The sequence below is a fragment of the Rhinoraja longicauda genome, chromosome 17 (genome assembly GCF_053455715.1).
Source record: "Rhinoraja longicauda isolate Sanriku21f chromosome 17, sRhiLon1.1, whole genome shotgun sequence".
Classification (NCBI taxonomy): domain Eukaryota; kingdom Metazoa; phylum Chordata; class Chondrichthyes; order Rajiformes; family Arhynchobatidae; genus Rhinoraja; species Rhinoraja longicauda.
In genome coordinates, this window is record NC_135969.1 from 40,428,722 (window position 1) to 40,454,297 (window position 25,576).

Below are 25,576 nucleotides of genomic sequence, written 5' to 3' on the forward strand. Positions count from 1 at the left end.
GTTGAATCTGGCCCAGTCCTATTTCTTGCAGGGAGATTTAATTGCATTTTCAGTATTTTGGGAGATTAAAGCTGAACCATATGGAAAGGCACTGATAGTTCAGATCATCCTCATTGTATTGTATTTAGTCTATCGTAGCTCAACAAAACATTGCAAGACCTGCATTCATCTGCGGTGGAAATAAAAAAAAACAAAATGCCTGTTAGCAATATTGCATGCAAGATGTATTACAACAATTAAAACCATATGTGGAGAGTTGATCACTTTGAATTCAGAGGTCAGTAAATTATACACAGCTGTCATGATCAAAAGTGCTTACCATATAGATTTATACATTTCCAATATTTGTTAAAAACGGAAAATAAACCGTGCTAATAGGTTTGAAACACAGGGAAGAAATATCACTGGTTCCAACCCCTATTTTCGCGAGCACGTTTGGAAAATAATACGTCCTATTTTTGCCATTCCAGGTTCATTTGTGCAGAGCAAGTTTATAGCCCCCCCCCCCCCCACCCCAACCCCCCTCCGAAGCTAAAGGAACAGGGCTGTGGCAGTGGGTTTGGCTTAAGCTGATGACTTTTGCCAATAGGCTGGAGGTTAGCTGGTTCTCTCGACAGGCTGAGAGGGATTCTGTGTGTGTGTGAGGAAGAGGAGAGACGTTGGCTGACCAAGTAATCTGCGTTCTTTATTGCACAGCCCCTCGAATACCAAAACCATTCCATACGGGGCTGTTCCACAATCTATGAGAATGCTGCTCCTCCTCTTGCTGAGTACCCCACAGGGCCTCGCCAAGCAGTTTCCATTTAATGTAGAAGCCAGACTTTTCTCATTAAAAGGACATTGGAAATACTTTTCTGTTCCGGCCACAGTGGAAGTTAGAAAGGCACAGAAAGAATTCCAGTAAAGGTAAATGCTTCACTCTTTTTAAACTGATGCCCTGTACATTGAGAAGATTTTTACATTGTTGCTTCACATGTTGAATTTTAATATTGTATTACTTTGGTTTTTCTAATTTATTTTTGCAGCCACTTAATCCCGAGTTTGTGTGATGTCGCGGATTATAAAATGGGCATTGTTTTTTCTATTAAGATGTAATCTATTCTGCTTTTTAATCTCGCTGCCTTTTCTTGCCTTTTGATATATTAAATTACTCTGGGTGCTGAGTTTTGAAATGGCAATTTGATTATCACTTCCAGCGCGGCTTTGTAAATAATCGAATCACATTAAGACTGATTGGTGTTTTGTTAGATTTTGGCGATGCTGTAAGATATGTTAATTGGAAGAGGGTTGCAAGCATAAAGCTTTAGCATTCATCTCAAAGTTCTTAAGATGATATGATAAGGGTACGTGGGGCATTTCCGGACATAACTAACCTCGATCTTTTTTTTGGGGGGGTTCACAGTGGGTCTCCAATGGGATGTTGAATCTGTGGGGGTCTAAGGTTTATTTAAGCTTCTGGGTGTAGCTGTGTGTCAATTCAGCTGTTATTTGGATTTGAGAGAAGTGACAGGACTACAAATGGTGAACCTTCTGACACCTGGTATTACAAGCAGTAAGTTTTCTAAATTGTTCTTACAGTCAGTTTCGCAGGAATCTTGTAGTTGTGGCTTTTTAACCATATAACCTCCGAGAGGTTCATAGTTTTAGCCATGAATTTTAGCATTGGATTCTCCAGAATCGAACTCGAGACAGCCTTCATTGAAGAGAATAGAAACATTAGCGCTGCATTATTTCCATTTATTTGTCCCGCGAACTCAACTAATTAAAGTGTGTTACTTTAATTATTTCAACATTGGTCTATCTTAATGAGGCTTAATTTTATCCTTTGTTAATAATTATCGCTTGCAGAAAACTGTGTCCTGCTTGGGAACAGCTGTTTTGTCTGGCACTTAGAAAATGCATTATTGTCCCTGGTATTTAATGTATAGCCGGTATCCTTTCATGCAATAATCTGTTGTTCCCGCCGTTCAATCTTCTTTAAATCTCTTTTTTTTTAAATCTAAACAAGAGCCGTGGAAATGATAGCAATTTGCTTTGTGAGTCCAGAATGATTAATATGTGCATGATAATTTTGCATGTAAGCTACAAGGGCATAGGGAATAATATTTTGCTTGTGAATTATATTTAATGCTTGACTACTAATAATTATTCTATAATAAATATAACACGAGTCTGCTAATCGAGCCTTCGCACAAAATGTATGATTCATTCAAGTCTTGCCTTCAGAACTTGCATCGGCAATTCAGTTTTTACTGAGGTTATTGTGGAAAACAGTGTTTGGATTTGATTACACACCAACTGTTAAAAAGAAGTGAAAAGATAACGTGGCTTCACTTTAGCAATTGTTAATGATTATATTTGTAATGGGTTTGATTAATTAGAATATTTTTGCTGCATGATTTGTTTTGCCTCCAGCTGTGGGCATGTGAGTTCAACCAATTGCTAAGAGTTCATTATATGGTAATGCTGTTGGCCTCAACAGCAATTTAACCCTTGCAGATCTGGAAGATGCATCTCTCTGCCTTTGAAAGAGGGGCTGAACGACCACATAATGACCCACTCGGTTGAACTAGTTTCGCATTAAGTGAAAGGTTAAGTGATCTTATAGAGGTGTATAAAAAATCACCAGAGGAATCGATCGGGTAAATGCGCAGAATCTCTGGCCCAGACTAAGGGGAATCGAGGACCAGAGGACATAGGTTCAAGGGGAAGGGGAAAAGATTTAATAGGAATCTGAGGGGCAACCTTTGCACACAAAGGGTGGTGGGTGCATGGAACGAGGTGGCTGAGGTAGTTGAGGCAGGGAGTATCGCAACGTTTAAGAAACACTTAGACAGGTGTATGGATAGGATAGGTTTGGAGGGATATGGGTCAAACGCAGGCAGGTGGGACTAGTATAGATGGGACTGGTTGGCTGGTGTGGGCAAGTTGGGCCGAAGGGCCTGTTTCCACACTCTATCACTCTATGACTCTCGACGAATATTTTGATATGAGCTGCATTCCCTTCAAAGATGCAAAGCATTGTTGAAATGGTTAGTTACTGATAATTACCATTGCACGCCTGAAGGCCAGTGTTCTGTTTTTTTCTGATTATGTGCTCTGAAACACATGTCCTTGAACTGTACAACAGAGAATAGTGTGCAAGGTGCACTGCCTTCAAGATTTAGAATCCTGCAGGCAATTAGCTTTAGCTCAGACAATGACAGCTACATCGTAAGTGTGTGTTTGTTTAATTAATGTATTTAAAATTTAATGAAAAATGAATTTCGGCAATGTGTTCTGAGGAAGGCTTTGCTAAATGTCATTAGTTTTGTTTTCGAGCTTGGCAGCATGAATTAATTTGCAATGGAAAGAAAGCTTCTTGTATGTAGTTTGTCATGGCAATTCTTACACAAATTTTGACATTTTTGTAAATCAGAGGAACATTTATTCTACATTCTCCTTGAACCTCGTCTCCCTAGATCTCTCCTTTTCACACCTTACCTTTCCATATCTCTCGTTTCCCTCTCCCCTGCCTCTCAGTCTGAAGAAGGGTCTCCATCTGAAATGTCACCTATTCCTTCTCTCCAGAGATGCTGCCTGTCCCGCTGAGTTACTCCAGCATTTTGTGTCTATCTTCAGTGTAAACCAGCATCTGCTGTTCCTTCCTACACTCAACAACTATAAAGTTAGGTTTTCATATTATCTCTATACTAAAACTGTCGTTTGTTTGTTTGTTCCTGAACTACAGCCAAAACGGTACACGATAGCGCGACAATTTTAGGCCCACCTTACTCACCGTCGTCCCTTTGGTGCTAATGGAAGAAGTTTCATTGAAATTGGTGTTATATTTTTAGTTATTCGCATTTTAAAGTTTTAATTTATCTCCTAGGGAGGGTGGAGGGAGGGAGGGAGTGGGGGAGGGAGAAGTGGGAGGAGAGGGTCCTGCACCAATGCTGGAGAGGTTTGGGCCCAACGGGTCCACGTGGTCTAGTATGAAATAAGTCCCTTGTGTTATGTGAGGATCTGAATTTCAGGTTGTAAAGGCAATTGAATATGTGTTTGATACAATACATTCCTAATTAGTGAATAATGAATGCTCCAGCTGTCACTGGTCCTTAGCTGCACGCTGGTAAGTGTAAGTGATAGAGTAGGAAAGGCGAGAGGTGATTGCCAGGAACGCACTGAGCTGTATCAGTCGCCTCAACGTGAAGTGGATGTGACCAACAGTGACCATCTTCAGCAGAAGAACGGCCAAAATCAATGCTTGTGGGTCATGGGAGAAGCAGTCCTCTTAGTTTAGTTTGGTTTAGTTTAGAGATACAACGCAGAAAGAGGCCCTTCGGCCCACAGAGTCTGCACCGACCAGCGAGCCCCGCACACTAGCACGTACAAACTCCGTACAGACAGCACCCGTAGCCAGGATCGAACCCGCGTCTCTGGCGCTGCAATCGCTGTCACCAGGCAACTCCACCACTGCGCCACCGTGCCGCTTCCTGGTGGCGCAGCGGTACAGTTGCGGCCTTACAGCGCCAGAGACCCGGGTTTGATCGTGACGACAGGTGCTGTCCGTACGGAGTTTGTGCCTGTCCCCAACAACTCTCACCAATGTCTACGGATGCGCCGTAGAAAGCATTGCTATTGGGATGCATCACAGCTTGGTTTGGGAACCTCCATCCAAGGCAGTAAGATACAAGGCCATAAGGTCATATTGCAGCCCAGACCGTCACACAAACCATTGGCTCTATTGAGATCTCGTGCTGCCTCGGCAAGGCCAGCAGCATAATCGAGGACTAGTCGCACCCCGGCCACTCCCTCTTCTCCCCTCTCCCATCAGGCAAGAGGTACAGAAGTGTGAAAATGCACACCTCCAGATTCAGGGACGGTTTCTTCCCAGCTGTTATCAGGCAACTGAATCATCCTACCACAACCAGAGAGCAGTGCTGAACTACTATCTACCTCATTGGTGACCCTCAGTCTATCTTTAATCGGACTTTACTGGCTTTACCTTGCACTAAACGTTATTCCCTTATGATGTGAATAATTCGATTGTAATCATGTATTGCCTTTCCGCTGACTGGTTAGCACGCAACAAAGGCTTTTCACTGTACCTCGGTACACATGACAATAAACTAAACAATACTAAATTTTAGTTTGATTTTTTAAAAAATCTATAAATATTTATTTCCAAGATTCCCTGAGCTCTGGGTGTCCCAGGAAGCAGCTGCTAAATTTAAAGTGGAGTTCCAGTCGCCCTACAGAATAGGGATTGAAATGTGATGAGGCAGAGTCCAACCCAAGAGAGGACATACATGCGTAAAGCATTTCCGCAAATAATGGACATTGGCTCATCGAGAGAACGGTGGCGATAATAATCCTACTTCGAGCCCTTTCTTCTCTTGTCAATTTGCCATTAATATGTCAGTCCATGCATGTATGATTAGTTTAGTTTGATTTCGGGATACCGCGGGGAAACAGGCCCTTCGGCCCACCGAGTCTGTGCTGAACAGCGATCCCCGCACGCCAACACTATCCTACACACACTAGGGACAATTTACAACCAGGCCAATTGCTGCCTTACATTTCCAGCGACCCGGGTTCCATCCTGACGACGGGCGCTGTCTGTAAGGAGTTTGTACGTTCTCCCCGTGACCTGCGTGGGTTTTCTCTGAGTCCTCTGGTTTCCTCCCGCACTCCAAAGTCGTGCAGGTTTGTAGTTTAATTGGCTTGGTAAAGTTGTAAATTGAACATGGTGTGTAGGAGAGTGCGAGTGGGATCGGTGGTCGGTGCGGACTCGGTGGGCCGAAGGGCCTGTTTTCGCGCTGTAGCTCAAAACTAAAATAAACAGTACTGCTTACTGCTTACTGTTTGCTGTCTTCCTATTTGGAGACGTTGTTTCTTTATGTCTTTTCTACTGTCTGTGCATGTCACTCGCGACTCAGTTGCTGTTAATACTGTCTGTGCTTCTGAGATTTGTGAGACGTTCCACTCTAGAGAAACGAGCATTGGGGATCTTAGCCCAGTGTAATGGTGTGTATCGCACTTGAACTTTGTGTTGTCCAAGTAGGCCATGTGGCAATCATGCTTTGTAGGTAGTGTTGCCAACTGTCCAGTATTAGCCGGGACATCCCGTATTTTGGGTTAAATTGGTTTGCCCCGTACAGTAACACCCTTGCCCCATATTAGGCCTGGGGGCCCGCTGTAGGCCCGGACAGTGTAGGCTAACGGAGTGTGTTCGGGGAGCGGGGCCAAATGTGTTCGCCTAACGGAGGCTGCATAGCAACCCACCTCCTGGCCCGGGCGGCCGCCATTGGTGGAGCGGGAGCACGTGGCCGCTGGCTGGGTGAGGTCACGTGGGGTGTGGGGCAGTGAGGTCACGTGGGGTGTGGGGCAGTGAGGTCTCGTGGGCTGTGGGGCAGTGACGCACCTTGTCCCTTATTCGGGAGTTAGAAACTTTATTTGTATGTAGAATGTGCTAATTCAACCTATGTACAGGCCCAATAACAGCATAAATGTAGAGATCGTCATAACACCATAAATCCATAGACCATGAGAAAACCATAATTGTTCAGAGCATTATAGCACCAGACAAAATGTGTAGGAAGGAACTGCAGATGCTGGTTTAAATCGAAGGTAGACACAAACTGCTGGAGCAACTCAGCGGGACAGACAGCATCTCTGGAGAGAAGGAATGGGTGACGTTTTGGGTCGAGATCCTTCTTCATGACGTTTCGTGTCGAGACCCTTCTACAGTTTGTTTGAAAAAGGGTCTTGACCCGAAACGTCATGCATTCCTTCTCTCCAGAGATGCTGCCTGTCTCGCTGAGTTACTCCAGCATTTTGTGTCTGTCTTCGATTATAACACCAGAATTGTGTAGACTGCAATAATTCCGTAATTGTGCAGATTGCTACAACACCACACTTGAGTAGACCACGACAACATGAGAGCATAGATCGAGCAGACAGTCAGAATCTTTTTCCCAGGTTGGACAAATTAAAATACTAGAGGACATAAGTTTAAGGTGAGAGGGCCAAAGTTTAAAGGAGATGTGCCGAGCATGTTTTTTTACACAATGTGGCGGGTGAGTGGAACTTGCTGCTGGGGTTAATGGATGAAGCAGATGCGACCGTGATATTTAACTGGACTTTTGGATAGTCCTATGGTATATGTGCAGGTAGATAAATGATGGTCTTCACATTGTGTTCACATTGTGGACAGATGGCCAGCTTGGTCAGGCCATGCTGGAGTTCTTGTGCAGTACTAGACAATAGACAATAGGTGCAGGAGGAGGCCATTCGGCCCTTCAGCCAGCACCGCCATTCAATGTGAACATGGCTGATCATTCTCAATCAGTATCCCGTTCCTGCCTTCTCCCCATACCCCCTGACTCCGCTATCCTTAAGAGCTCTATCTAGCTCTCTCTTGAATGCATTCAGAGAATTGGCCTCCACTGCCTTCTGAGGCAGAGAATTCCACAGATTTACAACTCTCTGACTGAAAACGTTTTTCCTCATCTCAGTTCTAAATGGCCTACCCCTTATTCTTAAACTGTGGCCCCTTGTTCTGGACTCCCCCAACATTGGGAACATGTTTCCTGCCTCTAACGTGTCCAACCCCTTAATAATCTTATACGTTTCGATAAGATCTCCTCTCATCCTTCTAAATTCCAGTGTATACAAGCATAGTCGATCCAGTCTTTCAACATACGACAGTCCCGCCATTCCGGGAATTAACCTAGTAAATCTACGCTGCATGCCCTCAATAGTAAGAATATCCTTCCTCAAATTTGGAGACCAAAACTGCACACAGTACTCCAGGTGCGGTCTCACTAGGGCCCTGTACAACTGCAGAAGGACCTCTTTGCTCCTATACTCAACTCCTCTTGTTATGAAGGCCAACATTCCATTGGCTTTCATCACTGCCTGCTGTACCTGCATGCTTCCTTTCTGTTCTAAGTAACACTATCAATGTAGACCAGGGAAATACCATGACTGTACAGACTGAACAATACTATAAATATACAGAAGGCCACGCATTTTTTATATTCTATATACTTTTATGAACTAAGTATATTTCTGAAATAAAAATACATACTACGAAATCTGAGGTACATACAATATTCATGTTGTTGAGACTGCAAATTGTTCTCGATAGGTATTATTTTTCTGTAAAGGACACAAAGTGCTGGAGCAACTCAGTGGGTCAGGCAGCATCTGGGGAGTAAATGGATGGGTGAAGTTTCAGGTTGAGACCCTGTTACAGACGGGTCTGATTCAGACCCTTCGTTAGTCCCGACCCAAAACGACACCTATCCATGTTCACATATCCAGTCTGAAGAAGGGTCTCGACCTGAAACATCGCCCGTTCCTTCTCTCCAGAGATGCTGCCTGACCCGCTGAGTTATTCCAGCATTTTGTCTACCTATCCATGTTATGTATTCGAGAGAGAGTTGGATTTAGCTCTTAGGGCTAATGGAATCAAGGGATATGGGGAGAAAGCAGGAATGGGGTACTGAATGTGGATGATCAGCCATGATCATATTGTATGGCGGTGCTGGCTCAAAGGGCTGAATGGCCTACTCCTGCACCCATTTTCAATGTTTCTATGTTTCTCAAGAGATGTTGCTTGACCCGCTGAGTTACTCCAACACTGCAGTGTGTGGGGCGGGGGGGTGGGGAGGAGGGTGGCACCGAGACTAAAGGGGGACCCTGCCTCAGGGGGCCACTAAGAACAAAGGGGGACCTGCTGGTGACTAAATGGAATACTTTGTAACTTTGTTGGTGCCCTTTATGTGGCGACTCTTTGCATACCTTGTGTATGCAAAACAAAGAACCTCACTGTGACTTGTCACGTGTGACAATAACGTTTCATTCATTCATTCATTCATCCACTTTGTGTCCATGTGTGTAAACCTGCACCTGCAGTTCCTTGCTTCTATGTTTTTCTGTGACTTTCTGTCATTGAAGCTCCCTCTTCCTCGAGAAGGGAGAGGGCAAACAGTGGATTGTCGACCGGTTAGCCTGCCTTCTGTTTGACAGAAAGTGCTGGATTTTATCGTGGTAACGGTGGCGGGACATTTATAGAATAACTAGACCGAGTGGGCCCGTTGGGCCCGTCCTCGTAGGGTTTCCATTGTAACCGGGATGGGAGGAAAGGGGGAGGGTTGGGGGAGGGAAGGGGGAGGGAGGAGGGGAGGGAGGGGGGGAGGGGAGGGGGGGAGGGAGAGGGGATGGAGGGGGGTAGGGGGGAGGGAGGGGGGAGAGGGGGGGATGGGAGGGGGAGGGGGGAAGGGAGGAGGGTAGGGGGGGAGGGAGAGGGGAGGGAGGTGGGTAGGGGGGAGGGAGGGAGGGGGACCTCCCCTTTTCCCAGTACCCCTCTTTCCCCGTTGGGCCCGTCCTCGTAGGGTTTCCATTGTAACCGGGAGGAGGAGAGGGCGGGAAGGGGGAGGGAGGGAGGAGGGAGGTGTGGAGGGAGGAGGGGAGGGGAGGGAGGGGGGAGGGGAGGGAGGGGGTAGGGGGGAGGGGGAGGGAGGGGGAGGGAGGGGGAGGGAGAGGGGAGGGGGAGGGAAGGGGGGAGGGAGGGGGACCTCCCCTTTTCCCAGTACCCCTCTTTCCCCGTTGGGCCCGTCCCCGTAGGGTTTCCATTGTAACCGGGAGGGGGGGGAGGGAGGGTGGAAGGAGGGGGGAGGGGGAGAGGGGTGGAAGGGTGGAGGGAGTGGGGGAGGGTCGGATGGAGGGAAGGAGGGACGGGTGAGTTAGGGGCTGAGTGGTGATGGAGGTTGGGATTGAGGGGGGAGAGAGTGGGGATGGAGGTGGGAAGGAGGGGGGAGGAAGAGGTTGAGGGGGGAAGTGGGACCTCCCCTTTTCCCAGTACCCCTCTTTCCCCACCACCAAGCCCCCACCGCAACGACCCCTGTTGTCCCCCTCCCCAGTCCCCATTCTCAGACCCCCCCCATTCTCTTGGAATAAAAAAAAATACTTTAAAAAAAAAAAGTGCTTTTTAATTGCTTGTTTTGAAACATTCGCGGTTAAGTGCTTTTTTAAAAAACATTCGCGGTTAAGTGCTGGTTTTGAAACATTCGCGGCTACTTAGTGCTTCTGTCAGCTGCTTTTCGAAACAATGTTGCAACCATCTCACACAAGCATTGGGAGGATGGGAGGGAGGGAAGGAGAGGGAGGGAGGAGGGAGGTGTGGAGGGAGGAGGGGAGGGAGGGGGGAAGGGGAGGGGGGGAAGGGGGCGGGAGAGGGGAGGGAGGGGGGATGGGATGGGGAAGGGGGGAGTGAGGGGGACCTCCCCTTTTCCCAGTACCCCTCTTTCCCCGTTGGGCCCGTCCTCGTAGGGTTTCCATTGTAACCGGGAGGAGGGGAGGGAGGGGAGGGGGAGGGAGGGAGGAGGGAGGTGTGGAGGGAGGGGAGGGGGAGGGAGGGGGGAGGGGAGGGGGGAAGGGGGGGGAGGGGGGAGGGAGAGGGGGAGGGAGGGGGGGAGGGGGGAGGGAGAGGGGTAGGGGGGGGAGGGGAGGGGGAAGGGGAGCGAGGGGGACCTCCCCTTTTCCCAGTACCCCTCTTTCCCCGTTGGGCCCGTCCTCGTAGGGTTTCCATTGTAACCGGGAGGAGGGGAGGGAGGGAAGGGGGAGGGAGGGAGGTGTGGAGGGGGAGGGAGGGGGGAGGGGAGGGGGGAAGGGGGGGAGGGAGGGGGGGTGGAGGTGGGAAGGAGTGGGGAGGAAGGGGTTGAGGGGGAAGGGGGGGGAGGGAGGGAATAGGGGCCCCATGCTGATCTGTGTATGTTAAGTGACTCGCACAACTTTAAAAAACTGGCAGTTGCTTTTCGCAACAATGTTGCAACAATCTCACACAAGCATTGTGACGTCACAAGCTGAAGATGTAAATTTAAAACCGAGCTGATCTCTCATTGGTGCACGGGTGCCATTGTGACATCACGCGCTGAAGCCCCTTCAAGAAAAGGGTTAGAAATGAAAATTTAAACTTTAATATCTCTCTAGCTTTAAAAAGGTAGCTTCAATTTGAACGAAAGTACTTACAATAGTTGCCCACGTTAATGGTGAATATGGCGGTACAAAAATCGTAGCGCTTTGGTGTACCGTCTGGGAGGAGTAGGGTTTGTAAGTTATGGACAGAAACTCTTCGGAATCTTCCGTACATACACATATACATACATACATACGGAATGTTGGACCGCAGAGTTTTAGTAGTATACTAGAAAAGAGGGCCCGTTGGGCCCGTCCCCACACCCCCCATTCTCTCCTCCCCCAGCCCCACTCTTACTCTCCAAGTGTGCCCGTTGGGCCCGTCCTCCTGATGTGTGTATGTCAAGTGACCACTATAGCCTTCTTTCTTTTTTTTTTTTTCTTTCCTAATCAGATGTTTTTTTTTTTTTTCCTAATCAGATGTGCAGCACTTTGGTCAACGTGGGTTGTTTTTAAATGTGCTATACAAATAAAACTGACTTGACTTGACTTGACTTGACTTGCAATAACAAAAAAGACTTCTTGGAAGCTTTTCGAAACAATGTAGCCGTCACAAGCTGAAAACTAAATCCTTGCTGAAAACTAAATCCTTTTCTGGAAACTTTTGGAAACAAATGTAGCCCCTTCAAGAAAAGGGTTAGAAATGAAAAATTTTAACTTTAATATCTCTCTAGCTTTAAAAAGGTAGCTTCAATTTGAACGAAAGTACTTACAATAGTTGCCCTCCCGTTGGGCCCGTCCCCACACCCCCCATTCTCTCCTCCCCCAGCCCCACTCTTACTCTCCAAGATGTTTTTTTTTTTTTTCCTAATCAGATGTGCAGTACTTTGGTCAACGTGGGTTGTTTTTAAATGTGCTATACAGACTTGACTTGACTTGACTTGCAATAACAAAAAAGACTTCTTGGAAGCTTTTCGAAACAATGTAGCCGTCACAAGCTGAAAACTAAATCCTTGCTGAAAACTAAATCCTTTTCTGGAAACTTTTTGAAACAAATGTAGCCCCTTGAAGAAAAGGGTTAGAAATGAAAATTTAAACTTTGAAATGAAAATTTAAAGTTTAATATCTCTCTAGCTTTAAAAAGGTAGCTTCAATTTGAACGAAAGTACTTACAATAGTTGCCCAGGTTAATGGTGAATACGGCGGTACAAAAATCGTAGCGCTTTGGTGTACCGTCTTGGAGGAGTAGGGTTTGTAAGTTAAACTTCCGTACGTACACACATACATCCCTACATACGAACGCAGAGTTTTAGTATTATACTAGAAAAGAGGGCCCGTTGGGCCCGTCCCCACACCCCCCATTCTCTCCTCCCCCAGCCCCACTCTTACTCTCCAAGTGTGCCCGTTGGGGAGGGCCCGTTGGGCCCGTCCCCACACCCCCCATTCTCTCCTCCCCCAGCCCCACTCTTACTCTCCAAGTGTGCCCGTTTTTTTTTTTTTCCTAATCAGATGTTTTTTTTTTTTTTCCTAATCAGATGTGCAGTACTTTGGTCAACGTGGGTTGTTTTTAAATGTGCTATACAAATAAAACTGACTTGACTTGACTTGACTTGCAATAACAAAAAAGACTTCTTGGAAGCTTTTCGAAACAATGTAGCCGTCACAAGCTGAAAACTAAATCCTTGCTGAAAACTAAATCCTTTTCTGGAAACTTTTGGAAACAAATGTAGCCCCTTGAAGAAAAGGGTTAGAAATGAAAAATTTAAACTTTAATATCTCTCTAGCTTTAAAAAGGTAGCTTCAATTTGAACGAAAGTACTTACAATAGTTGCCCAGGTTAATGGTGAATACGGCGGTACAAAAATCGTAGCGCTTTGGTGTACCGTCTAGGAGGAGTAGGGTTTGTAAGTAATCTTCCGTACATACACATATACATACATACATACGGAATGTTGGACCGCAGAGTTTTAGTATTATATAGACTAGACCGAGTGGGCCCGTTGGGCCCGTCCTCGTAGGGTTTCCATTGTAACCGGGAGGGGAGGAAAGGGGGAGGGTTGGGGGAGGGAAGGGGGAGGGAGGAGGGGAGGGAGGGGGGAGGGGAGGGGGGGAGGGGGGAGGGAGAGGGGAGGGAGGGGGGTAGGGGGGAGGGAGGGGGGAGAGGGGGGGATGGGAGGGGGGAGGGGGGAAGGGAGCAGGGAAGGGGGGGAGGGAGAGGGGAGGGAGGTGGGTAGGGGGGAGGGAGGGAGGGGACCTCCCCTTTTCCCAGTACCCCTCTTTCCCCGTTGGGCCCGTCCTCGTAGGGTTTCCATTGTAACTGGGAGGAGGGGAGGGCGGGAAGGGGGAGGGAGGGAGGAGGGAGGTGTGGAGGGAGGAGGGGAGGGGAGGGAGGGGGGAGGGGAGGGAGGGGTAGGGGGGAGGGGGGAGGGGGAGGGAGAGGGGAGGGGGGAGGGGAGGGGGAAGGGGGGAGGGAGGGGGACCTCCCCTTTTCCCAGTACTCCTCTTTCCCCGTTGGGCCCGTCCTCGTAGGGTTTCAATTGTAACCGGGAGGGGGGGAGGGGGGGTGGAAGGAGGGGGGAGAGGGATGGAAGGGTGGAGGGAGGGGGGGAGGGATTGGGGAGGGAGGGAAGGAGGGAGGGGGGAGTTAGGGGGGAGGGGGGAGGGAGTTGGGGAGGGAGGGGGAGGAGGGGGGGAGGGAGTGGGGATGGAGGTGGGAAGGAGGGGGATGAAGGGGTTGAGGGGGGAAGGGGCACCTCCCCTTTTCCCAGTACCCCTCTTTCCCCGTTGGGCCTGTCCTCATAGGGTTTCCATTGTAACCGGGAGGGGGGGAGGGAGGGAGGAGGGAGGTGTGGAGGGAGGAGGGGAGGGGGAGGGAGGGGGGAGGGGAGGGGGAAGGGGAGGGGGGAAGGGGGTAGGGGAGGGGAGGGAGGGGATCTCCCCTTTTCCCAGTACCCCTCTTTCCCCGTTGGGCTCGTCCCCGTAGGGTTTCCATTGTAACCGGGAGGGGGGGAGGGAGGGTGGAAGGAGGTGGGAGGGGGAGAGGGATGGAAGGGTGGAGGGAGGGGGCAGGGAGTGGGGGAGGGTGGGATGGAGGGAAGGAGGGAGGGGGGGAGTTAGGGGCTGAGTGGTGATGGAGGTTGGGATTGAGGGGGGAGGGAGGGGGGGAGCGAGTGGGGATGGAGGTGGGAAGGAGGGGGGAGGAAGGGGTTGAGGGGGGAAGTGGAACCTCCCCTTTTCCCAGTACCCCTCTTTCCCCCACCACCAAGCCCCCTCCGCAACGACCCCTGTTGTCCCCCTCCCCAGTCCCCATTCTCAGACCCCCCCCCCATTCTCTCTCTCTCCCCCAGACACACTCTCAGTGCTTTTTTCGAAACACTTGCCCCGGTGGCCCACGAGCATAGGGGCCCAATGCTGATCTGTGTATGTTAAGTGACTTGCAATAAAAAAAAATATTTAAAAAAAGATAAGTGCTTTTTAAGTGCTTGTTTTGAAACATTCGCGGTCACATAGTGCTTCTCACTGCGATCTGTTAGTGGTGCTTTTCGAAACAATGTAGCACCCATCTCAAACAAGCATTGGGAGGATGGGCGGGAGGGAAGGGGAGGGAGGGAGGAGAGAGGTGTGGAGGGAGGGGGGGAAGGGGAGGGGGGAACGGGGGGAAGGGGGAGGGAGAGGAGAGGGAGAGGGGATGGGATGGGGGAAGGGGGGAGGGACGGGGACCTCCCCTTTTCCCAGTACCCATCTTTCCCCGTTGGGCCCGTCCTCGTAGGGTTTCCATTGTAACCGGGAGGAGGGGAGGGAGGGAGGAGGGAGGAGGGAGGTGTGGAGGGAGGAGGGGAGGGGGGAAGGGGGAGGGAGAGGGTTAGGGGGGAGGGGGAGGGGGGAGTGGAGGGGAGGGAGGGGGACCTCCCCTTTTCCCAGTACCCCTCTTTCCCCGTTGGGCCCGTCCCCGTAGGGTTCCCTTTGTAACCAGAAGGGGGAGGGAGGGTGGAAGGAGGGGGGAGGGGGAGAGGGATGGAAGGGTGGAGGGAGGGGGGGAGGGATGGAGGGAAGGAGGGAGGGGGGGGAGTTAGGGGAGGAGGGGTGAGGGAGGTGGGGAGGGAGTTGGGGAGGAGGGGGGAGGGAGTGGGGATGGAGGTGGGAAGGAGTGGGGAGGAAGGGGTTGAGGGGGGAAGGGGGGGAGGGAGGGAATAGGGGCCCCATGCTGATCTGTGTATGTTAAGTGACTTGCACAACTTTAAAAAACTGGCAGTTGCCTTTCGCAACAATGTTGCAACAATCTCACACAAGCATTGTGACGTCACAAGCTGAAGATGTAAATTTAAAACCGAGCTGATCTCTCATTGGTGCACGGGTGCCATTGTGACATCACGCGCTGAAGCCCCTTCAAGAAAAGGGTTAGAAATGAAAATTTAAACTTTAATATCTCTCTAGCTTTAAAAAGGTAGCTTCAATTTGAACGAAAGTACTTACAATAGTTGCCCATGTTAATGGTGAATATGGCGGTACAAAAATCGTAGCGCTTTGGTGTACCGTCAGGGAGGAGTAGGGTTTGTAAGTTATGGACAGAAACTCTTCGGAATCTTCCGTACATACACATATACATACATACATACGGAATGTTGGACCGCAGAGTTTTAGTAGTATATAGATAGATATCAGGAGTGGGCAGAGTAAAATATGGTTTTTCGGAAAGGAAATCACTTTTGACTAATCTGTTTATGGGGTTGTAACTGGCAGGACAAGATCGGGTGAGCCGGTTGAGGTGATGCATTGGGACATTCACAAGCCTTCAGTAAAGTATCACACAGTGGGGCAGGGCAGCACGGTGACGCAGTGGGTGGAGCTGCTGCCTCTCAGCACCGCAGACCCAGGTTCAATCCCGACCTCGGGTGTTGTCTGTGTGGAGTTTGCACGTTCTCCCATCCTTTTCTCCTGGCCCGGGAGGCCGCCGTTGGTGGAGCGGGAGCACGTGGCCGCTGGCTGGGTCGAGGTGACGTGGGGCGCGGGGCGGTGACGTCACCTTGTCCCGTATTTGGGAGTGAGATAGTTGGCAACCCTAGCTGCATGCTACACAGTTGCTTCTGTGAGAGAAGGATTTAAGGTTGAAAGGGGAGAGGTGATGTGGACCTTCCACTAAAAACCAGCAGATCTGCCTGCATCTTCCAGTTGTGTTTACGTAACTATTTGTGAGTTCAAGGCCTCTAAGAGTGGAGTGAAGTCTGCATTTCCACTCTCGGTACCATTCTCAGGATACCTGGTCTCGTGTATTGAGGGAAGCACAGGCTTTTCACGAGTATCTCAGAATTGATGTCAATAGGATAAGATTTGGGTGGCACATTGGCGCAGCGGTAGAGTTGCTGCCTCACAGCGCCAGGTGCTGTCTGTACGGAGTTTGTACGTTCTCCCCGTGACCTGCGTGGGTTTTCTCCAAGATCTTCGGTTTCCTCCCACACTCCAAAGAGGTACAGGGTGGAGCCTGGAACGTGGCACGTTCAACAGCCTGACCGCGGGAGAAGACGGCAGGGGAAGAGAAAAGACATTCTGGCCTTCCATCACAGTGAGGAGGTGACTGGAGGAGACTCACTGTGATGGATGTTTCTTTTTTCTGTTTTGTGTTAGTTTGTGATTGTGTGTGATTGCTTATTTTTATTGCTCTTATTGTTGGACTGTGGGTGACAGAATTTCGTCCAAAAGACTTGTTTTTTTGGATGACAATAAAGGCTTCTGATTCTGATTCTGGTTTGTCGGTCGATTGGCTTGGTATAAAATGTAAAATTGTCCCTGGTATGTGTAGGGTTGTGTTAATGTGCGGGGATCGCTGGTCGGCGCAGACTCGGTGGGCCGAGCGGCCTGTTTCCATGCTGTATCTAAACTAAACGAAACAAAGCACTAACTCAGCGAGTCAGGCAGCATCTCTGGAGGACATGGACAGGTGACGTTTTGGGTCACACACAACCTGAAACGTCGCCTATCCATGTGCTTCAGAAATGTTACCTGACCCGCTGGGTTACTCCAGCACTTTCAATTGAATTGAATTGAATAAATTTTATTAGCCAAGTATATACACATACAAGGAATGTGCCATGGTGCTTTGCTCGCAAGTAACAACACGACATACAGTAAACAATTAAGAATAAAACATGATACGTTAAAACATTAAGAATAAAACATGAAACATTAAAACATTAAGAATAAAACATGATACATTAAAACATTAAGAATAAAACATGATACATTCAAACATTAAGAATAAAACATGATACATTCAAACATTAAGAATAAAACATGAAACATTAAAACATTAAGAATACAACATTAGAGTCTAAACATATGAAGAATAATCTTGTGGTGAACTTTATGTTAAGATAACAGCAACTGCAGTTCATTGTGTGTCTTTTTTATTTGATTGACTTGATTTAATTGTTCGTGACGATGTTCTATTGGATTTCTTTGGGTGTGTGAGACTCTTCGGTGTTTCTAGAAGTATCTAAGAAGCTTCTTTTCGAAACCAGACTTCAAGTCACAGCAGCCATCTTCGAAAATGTAACATCTCTCGTTTCAAGAATGGTTTACGAAAATAGAAATCTCTTATCTGAATGACTCCGGCAACAAGTTTAAATATCTTTTGAAACTTTAGCTTGGCTGTCGTCCAAAAAAGAAAATCATCCTCCGCCACCTCAGTTTCACGCAACAAACCATAATTATAGTGCCAGTGCTGTGGAAGTGACTAAATAGGGCAGAAGAATACTTTTGTGCATCTCATGGGGAAATAATTACTGGTATGCTGACTGGTGACGTGGCAAATGTGGAAATCTGACTTTCATTTCCACCGTTAGTAGACCACACAGTATTATGTACCTTTCAACACCTACATTGGAATGCGGCCATCAGAGAATTTTCAAAGCTCTCTGTTTTTTTTTTTTTAAGTTGTCCTATTGCATTTTTTAATAGGTTAATAAGTTTATCTCTTTCAAGATGGTGCCCAACCCAGGCGACTATTTGCGTGCTAGCCGCAGAAGTAGATCTACAAACTCATATTGCAGTCGCTCCACACTATTAAATCTCTATTCCTACATCAACATTGCTTGCTTTACTTTAACTATCACCTTCTTAAACTCCACTCAGACCGTGTCCTCATTTCAACCCTCGGACTATCCTTGATCGGACTTTGCTGGCATAACCCTGCTCTGAACGTGATTGCCTTATCATGTATCTGGACACTGTCAATGTAAAAGCTTCTCACTGTACCTCGGTACACGTGACAATAAACTAAACTGAAACTGAAACCTTGAGTTTGGTCGATAGATCCGGTTGTCAGGAAATTGCAGTGCTCGGTACACACGAAATGCTGGAGTAACTCAACGGGTCAGGCTGAGCCATCTCTGGAGAGACGGACTAGGTGACGTTTCAGGTCGGGTCACTTCCTCAGACTCTGCGAGAACTCTCGTCGGAGACAAGAGGAGAACTTCTTCAAAGTAGGCATGCCTTGAAGAGATATATCACATCGGAGCAGACAGAATGTGTAGGAAGGAACTGCAGATGCTGGTTTACACCGAAGATAGACGCAAAATGCTGGAGTAACTCAGCGGGCATCTCTGGAGAAAAAGAATAGGCGACGTTTTGGGTTGAGACCCTTCTTCAGACTAATACCTGGTGATGTCCTTCCCTGCAGCTGAAACTGGGTTTTGTTGTTTTGATGCTGGTATATTTTACAGAGACATTCTTCAAAGCAGTGTTTCTTGGTTTCATGTATTCATATTTAGATCATGCCACATAGCTAAGAAATTGTTGCATTAATGAAGGAAATGGTAAACAAGACTGCCAGACTTAGAGAGGCTTTGTAGCAATCTATTTGCTACATTTTTGCCAAAAAATGATTGAAGAAGCAAATCCAGTTGCCTAGGTTCTTGTGTCTTGTAGACTTTAGACTTTACTTTAGACTTTAGCGTTTCAGCCTGGAAACAGGCCCTTTTTGGGGATGAATAAGTACCAAGGTAGACACAAACTGCTGGAGTAACTCAGCAGGTCAAGCAGCATCTCGGGAGAGAAGGAATGGGTGACGTTTCGGGTCACGAAACGTCACCCATTTCTTCTCTCCAGAGATGCTGCCTGACCCGCTGAGTTACTCCAGCATCTTGTGTCTACCTTCAATTTTATCCAGCATCTGCAGTTTTTTCCCTACATAATAAGTTCCAAGGGTTCCACACAGAGGGTGGTGAGTAAATGTAACGAGCTGCCAGAGGAGGTGGCTGAGCCAGGGACTGTAACAACATTTAAAAGACATTTGGACGGGTACCATGGGTAGGAAAGGTTTAGAGAAGTATGGGCCAAATGTGGGCAGGTGGAACTGGTGTGGATGGGACATTTTGGTCGATGTGGGGGAAGTTGGTAGGAAGTGTCCATATCCGTCCTGTGTGACTCTGTGACTCTGAAGCTTAGAAAGAATTTGATCATCTTCGCTCGTCAACGGATGGACATAACGTTGTAAGATTATCTGCGTTTATGGGAAAAAAAAAATTCTTCGCGATTTATAATGAAATAAATCTTGGCCTAAATGGCTCAACAACTGTTATGCAAATTAAGGCATTAAGATTTTTTTAAACCACCCAAAGTACTGGAGTAACTCAGCCGGTCATGCAGCATTTCTGAAGTACAAGGAAAGGCGACGTTTCAGTCCGGAGCCCTTCCTTAGACTGATTGTAGTGTCGGGACCTGATCCATGTTCTCCAGAGATGCTGCCTGAGTTACCCAGCACTTTGTGTCTATTTATCCTGTAAACCAGCGTCTGCAGTTCCTTGTGTCCACATTTTAAGGCGTGATGTGGATTATCTCTGGTCGTTGTTGGATGAGTGATCTCAGCTTGGACAGCAAGAAGGTTGCCGGAATTGTCCACCACACTGTTGGATTAGTGAAGGGAAAGTTGGCCTCTGCTTCTGCTCTTCATTGTCATCCAGCACCCCTGCTGCACCTATTCCTTTTCTCCAGGGATGCTGTCTGACCCGCTGAGTTACTCCAGCTTTTTGTGTCTATCCCCTGCTGGAAGAACGTGTGTGTGTGTGTGGGTGGGTGGGTGCGCTCAATTAGAATGGTACTTGGTCTATCTTTGCAATTCACTCTAATCAAATCACTTCCAACTACGATTGAGCCTTATGCATGGGCAATGGGCATTTTCATGAAGGGGGAGAGTAGCCAGCAACTCTGTTTAGTTTAGGAAACAACTGCAGATGCTGGTTTAAATCGAAGGTAGACACACAATGCTGGAGTAACTCAGCGGGACAGGCAGGATCTCTGGAGAGAAGGAATGGAATGGCTGACACTTCGGGTCGAGACCCTTCTTCAGACTCGACCCGAAGCGACCACCCATTCCGTCTCTCCAGAGATGCTGCCTGTCCCGCTGAGTTACTCCAACATTTTGTGTCTACTGTTTAGTTTAGTCTCTTGCCCAGAGTTGGGGAATTTAAGAACCAGAGAACATAGGTTCAAGGTGAAGGGGAAAGATTTAACAGGAATCTGAGGGGTAACTTTTTCACACAAAGGGTAGTGGGTGTATCGAACGAGCTGCAGGAGGAGGTAGTTGAGGCTGGGACTATCCCACCATTTACAAAACAGTTAGGCAGGTACATGGATAGGACAGGTTTAGAGGGATATGGGCCAAATGCAGGCAGGTGGGACTAGCGTAGATGGGACCTGTTGGCCGGTGTGGGCAAGTTGGGCTGAAGGGCCTGTTTCCACGCAGTAGCACTCTATGACTCTACCTGTAGTTTAGAGATACAGCGTGGAAACAGACCCTTCGGCCCATCGAGTCCACGCTGACCATCGAACACCCATTCACACTATTTCTATGTTATCACACTTTTGTATCCTTCACACTAAGGGCAATGTACAGAGGCCAAGAGTCCTGCATGCCTTTGGGATGTGGGTTCAGTTGGGGAATGAGTAATTATCGCACAGAGAGAAGCTGAAGGAGAAAGAAAATGCCAGATAAAAGCACAAACGTTTCAACTGTAATGCACATTACTAGGTCATAAGGTCATAAGTGATAGGAGTAGAATTAGGCCATTTGGCCTATCTAGTCTTTCTGCCATTCAATCATGGCTGATCTATCTCTCCCTCCTAACCCCATTCTCCTGTCTTCTCCCCATAACCTCTGGCACCTGTACTAATCTAGAATCTATCTGTCTCTGCTTTAAAAATATCCACTGACTTGGCCTCCACAGCCTTCTGTGGTGAAGAATTCCACAGATTCACCGCCCTCTGACTAAAGAAATTCCTTCTCATCTCCTTCCTCCAGGAGCGTCCTTTAATTCTGAGGCTGTGACCTCTGGTCCTGGACTCTCCCACCAGTGGAAACATCCTCTCCACATCCACTCTATCCAGGCCTGTCACTATTCGGCACGTGTCAATGAGGTCCCCCCTCGTTCTTCTAAACTCCAACGCTTGCAGGCCCGGTACCGACTAAACGCTCATCATAGCTTAACCCACTCGGTCCTGGGTGGCATAAAATGGTCGCAACTATATCAACCTTTGTGCATTACTCTGCTCAAGATGAATGTTCATGAAGCTAATATGTTCAAGTGACAGTGGTTTACCAACACGATTTCCGCGTGCGTTTTTATGAGGCAGTGGTTTTAAACGCTGGAAGGGGGAAATGTTTTGATGGGGTTTTGTAAGAATCACAACAGTAATTAGCAAGTCTGCCTTTCACACATAAGGCAAGTATGATGGTATGTTAATAGCCTGGTGGTGAGCTGGCTAGGAGGGGGGGGGGGGAATATAGCTACAGATGCAAAGCAGAATGTTCCAAATCATTCTTAAATATGTTTGGTGCAAGGAATTGCATCACTGGTGATGCAGGCATGCTGAAATGCAAACAAACGTTATGTAAATGCAAAACCATTTAAAGGCAGCACAGCTTGGGGGGGGGGGATAAAAAACCCAAGAATTTTGAAGACAGTCCCTTTGCCCCTCTTCGTGTTGTGCCTCAGCTTTTCTGAAGCTAAAACGGTAAAGATTCTGCACAGTTGCATGTCGCCACGCGCAGTGGTTTCATCTCAGCTTGCAGAAATGGAGAGAAAATAGCGAGAGGTCGTCAGTAAGTGATTCAGTCTTTTTTTTTCTGGCACTGTTTTTCTAGTCTCATGCCATGTGTGTTGTTGCAGGCATTTTGAGTTTCTTCTGTGGTTTAAAAAAAATAAATTAATATGAATGTGTTACGGTCTCAGTGTACAGTTCGTCATGCTGGTGTGGCGATGGCCATTTGTTTCATTGATCTTCCTTTTAATAATGAAACGCCGATGCGTGTCAGTCTGACTGGATGCTGCCCTGTTTTCTCAATTAGCGGAAGAGTTGCACTTTGTATTTTGAAATGGTGGTCTATTGCCTTTCAATTACATCAGTGTGCAAATTACAGCAACAACAAAAAATAAATGTGGCTACATTCATTGAATCTCTCAGAACTGTCAAATATTTGTGCTTGAGGTGTCGGCTTAAGAGGAGTATGTGTTTTTACTTTGCCTTTGCGTTATGGTCAGAGGAGATTTAAAAAAAAAAACTAAACACAAGATGGAATTTAGCATTAGATTCATTCAGGTCCGGTTGTTCAGTGCAAGGGAATAGAAATACTGTAAGTATTGCGTGTGAAACCACCACCATGTTGTGGAAGGGGGACCATATTGTTCACATTATTCTTGACTTGCAAAAATTATACCCGGTAACAAAAAGAAGGGTCTCGACCCAAAACGTCACCCATTCCTTCTCTCCCGAGATGCTGCCTGACCTGCTGAGTTACTCCAGCATTTTGTGAATAAATCGATTTGTACCAGCATCTGCAGTTATTTTCTTATACAACAAATAAACGGTGTTTGGCAACATTTTGTTTTAATTCTTGAGGTGAGCTTGTGTGGAGAATTGATTTTTGGCTTGCAGAAGGTCAACATCTTACATGCCTTATGTAATCATTTTTTTAATTAGTTTGCTTGACGTTACATTTTTCGAATGAAAAGTTATTTATTGCATTGGCAAATCAACACTTCAATAGCTCGATGTAACGGGTTTTATTAGCCTACAACCGTGTGTGTGTGTGTGGGTGGGTGGGTGCCGGCCGGTAAGGAAACTGGCATTCGGCCAAAATAACTGCCGATGCCGTAAATCTGAAATATTAACGGCATCCTGAAAAAGCACAGCAGGTCAGGCAGCGTCTGCGGGATGAGAAACGGTCAAGTTTTCGCCATTGCGATCCTTCGTCAGGACTTGACGCGTCCATTGTAGGGATTCCATTTCGCACCCGATTTCAAAGCCGATAGTTCTGAAAGACCGGACAATGTATTTTATTAACAGTAGAAACAAGGAACTGCAGAGGCTTGTTTTACAAAATAAAGGCACAAAAGTGCTGGAGTAGCTCAGCGGGTCAGACAGCATCTCTGTCGAGCATGGATAGGTAACGTTGCAATCCACAAGTCACCTATCCACGTTCCAACCTGCTGAGTTACTTCAGCATTCTGTGTCTTTTTTTCATTGCGATCCTTGTTATTCTATTTTGCAACAGTGAACAGTGGCAGACTATTTTTCGAGGGTAGAGGATTCTAAAACTAGAGGGCATGGGCTTCAGGTGAAGAGATTTAAGAGGGATCTCGGGGGCAAACGTCCGTACCTGGAATGAGCTGCCAGAGGAAGCAGTAGAAGTAGATACAATTATGATTTATGAATTATGAATTTGGGCAAATATATGGATAGGAAGGGTTTAGGGGGTAATGACCCAAATGCAGGCAAATGTGACTCGGCCAGCTTGCCAATTTGGTTGGCACGGGCAAGGTGGGCCAAAGGGCTTGTTTCCATCTATTATCTTTGCGCTGACTGGTTCGCACGCAACAAAAGATTTTCACTGTACCTCGGTACACGTGACAATAAACTAAACTGAACTATGACTTTTAAGACAGAGGGCGGCACGGTGGCGCAGCGGTAGAGTTGTTGCCTTACAGCGAATGCAGCGCCGGACACCCGGGTTCAATTCCGACTACGAGCGCTGTCTGTACGGAGTTTGTACGTTCTCCCCGTGACCTACGTGGGTTTTCTCCGAGATCTTCGGTTTGCTCCCACACTCCAAAGACGTCCAGGTTTTTGGCTTGGTAAATGTAAAAATTGTCCCGAGTGGGTGTAGGATAGTGTTAGTGTGCGGGGACCGCTGGTCGGCGCGGACCCGGTGGGCCGAAGGGCCTGTTTCCGCGCTGTATCTCTAAACTAAACTAAAGAGGGATATGCATGGAAGAGGACAAGTGGGGTACGAGGGAAACTGGGGACATGGGAATGGGAGATGAGCTTACAGAGGAGGGGAAAGGAATAGGGTGTCAACGAGGGTAGGAAGATTGCCTGAGCACTAGGGCTGGGGTAAGGGGCAAGAGAGGGAGGTTATGGGGAGATGTCACTTGAAATAGTAAGATTTGGTATTCCTACATTGAGCTGTAGGCTGCCCGAGTGGAATATGAGGTGCTGTTCCTCCTGTGTGCGTGTGGCTTTACTCTGGCAGTAGAGGAGGCCCAGGACACAATGGTGGAAATGACAATAGGAGTTTGACATGGTTAGCAGCCGGGAGATCCAGCAGACCTGGGTGACCAGAATGCAAGTTTATGTTTTGTTTAGAGATACACTGTGGAGACAGGCCCTTCGGCCCACCGAGTCTGTGCCAACCACCAATCTATCCTACACACGAGGGAAAATTTAAAGATGCCAATGAACCTACAAACCTGCACGTCTTGGAGATGTGGGAGGAAACCGGAGCACCCATGCGATCACAAGGACAACGTACAAACTCTGTACAGACAGCAACCGTAGCTAGGATTGAACCCGGGTCTCTGGCGCTGCAAGGCGACAACTGTACCGCCACGCCACCGTGCCGCCATTGTTGAGCGAAACGTTTGCCTAGTCTATGCTCGATAGTCTGAGGACTGGCATCACGTCACCTCCCTTGAGTCTCCCACCTGTCCATTGGTTGCAGACTGCCCCAACCATGAGCAATATCCACAGGGCAAAGAGATCACCTGTTAACAGAGGTTTTCTTGTGTAATATATAAGCAAATATAATTTCACTGTGCAGTTACCTATATGACAAATAATGCTCCATTGACTATTCTTCTACCCAGTAATCTATTCTACATTTTCCTTGAGCCGCGTCCCCTTTGATCTCTCATTTTCACACTGGAATTTAGAAGGATGAGAGGGGATCTTATAGAAACATATAAGATTATTAAGAGGTTGGACACGTTAGAGGCAGAAAACATGTTCCCAATGTTGGGGGAGTCCAGAACAAGGGGCCACAGTTTAAGAATAAGGGGTTGGCCATTTAGAACGGAGATGAGGAAAAACTTTTCCGTTAGGGAGTTGTAAATCTGTGGAATTCTCTGCCTCAAAAGGCAGAGGCCAATTCTCTGAATGCATTCAAGAGAGAGCTAGATAGAGCTCTTAAGGATAGCAGAGTCAGGGGGTATGGGGAGAAGGCAGGAACGGGATACTGATTGAGAATGATCAGCCATGATCACATTGAATGGTGGTGCTGGCTCGAAGGGCCGAAGGGCCGAAGGGCCGAATGGCCTCCAACTGCACCTATTGTCTATTGTCACACCTTACCGTTCCATATCTCTTCATTCCCTCTCCCCTATCTATCTATATAATATAT

General features: G+C 47.6%; 1 protein-coding gene across 6 annotated transcripts in view; it reads left to right on the forward strand.

Annotated features, from left to right (window-relative positions):
• The window catches only part of prickle2b (prickle homolog 2b), a 182,412-nt gene that overhangs the window by 90,484 nt on the left and 66,352 nt on the right, over positions 1–25,576 (forward strand). The window contains exon 1 of one of the 6 annotated variants that reach the window (XM_078414553.1): positions 595–906. The exons of 4 other annotated variants lie outside the window; for them this stretch is intronic. The gene's annotated coding sequence lies outside the window, so the exon portion shown is untranslated. Of the gene's footprint in view, positions 1–594; positions 907–21,842; positions 22,001–25,576 lie in introns of those variants that run through there. One more of the 6 variants, XM_078414554.1, reaches the window with a different exon arrangement.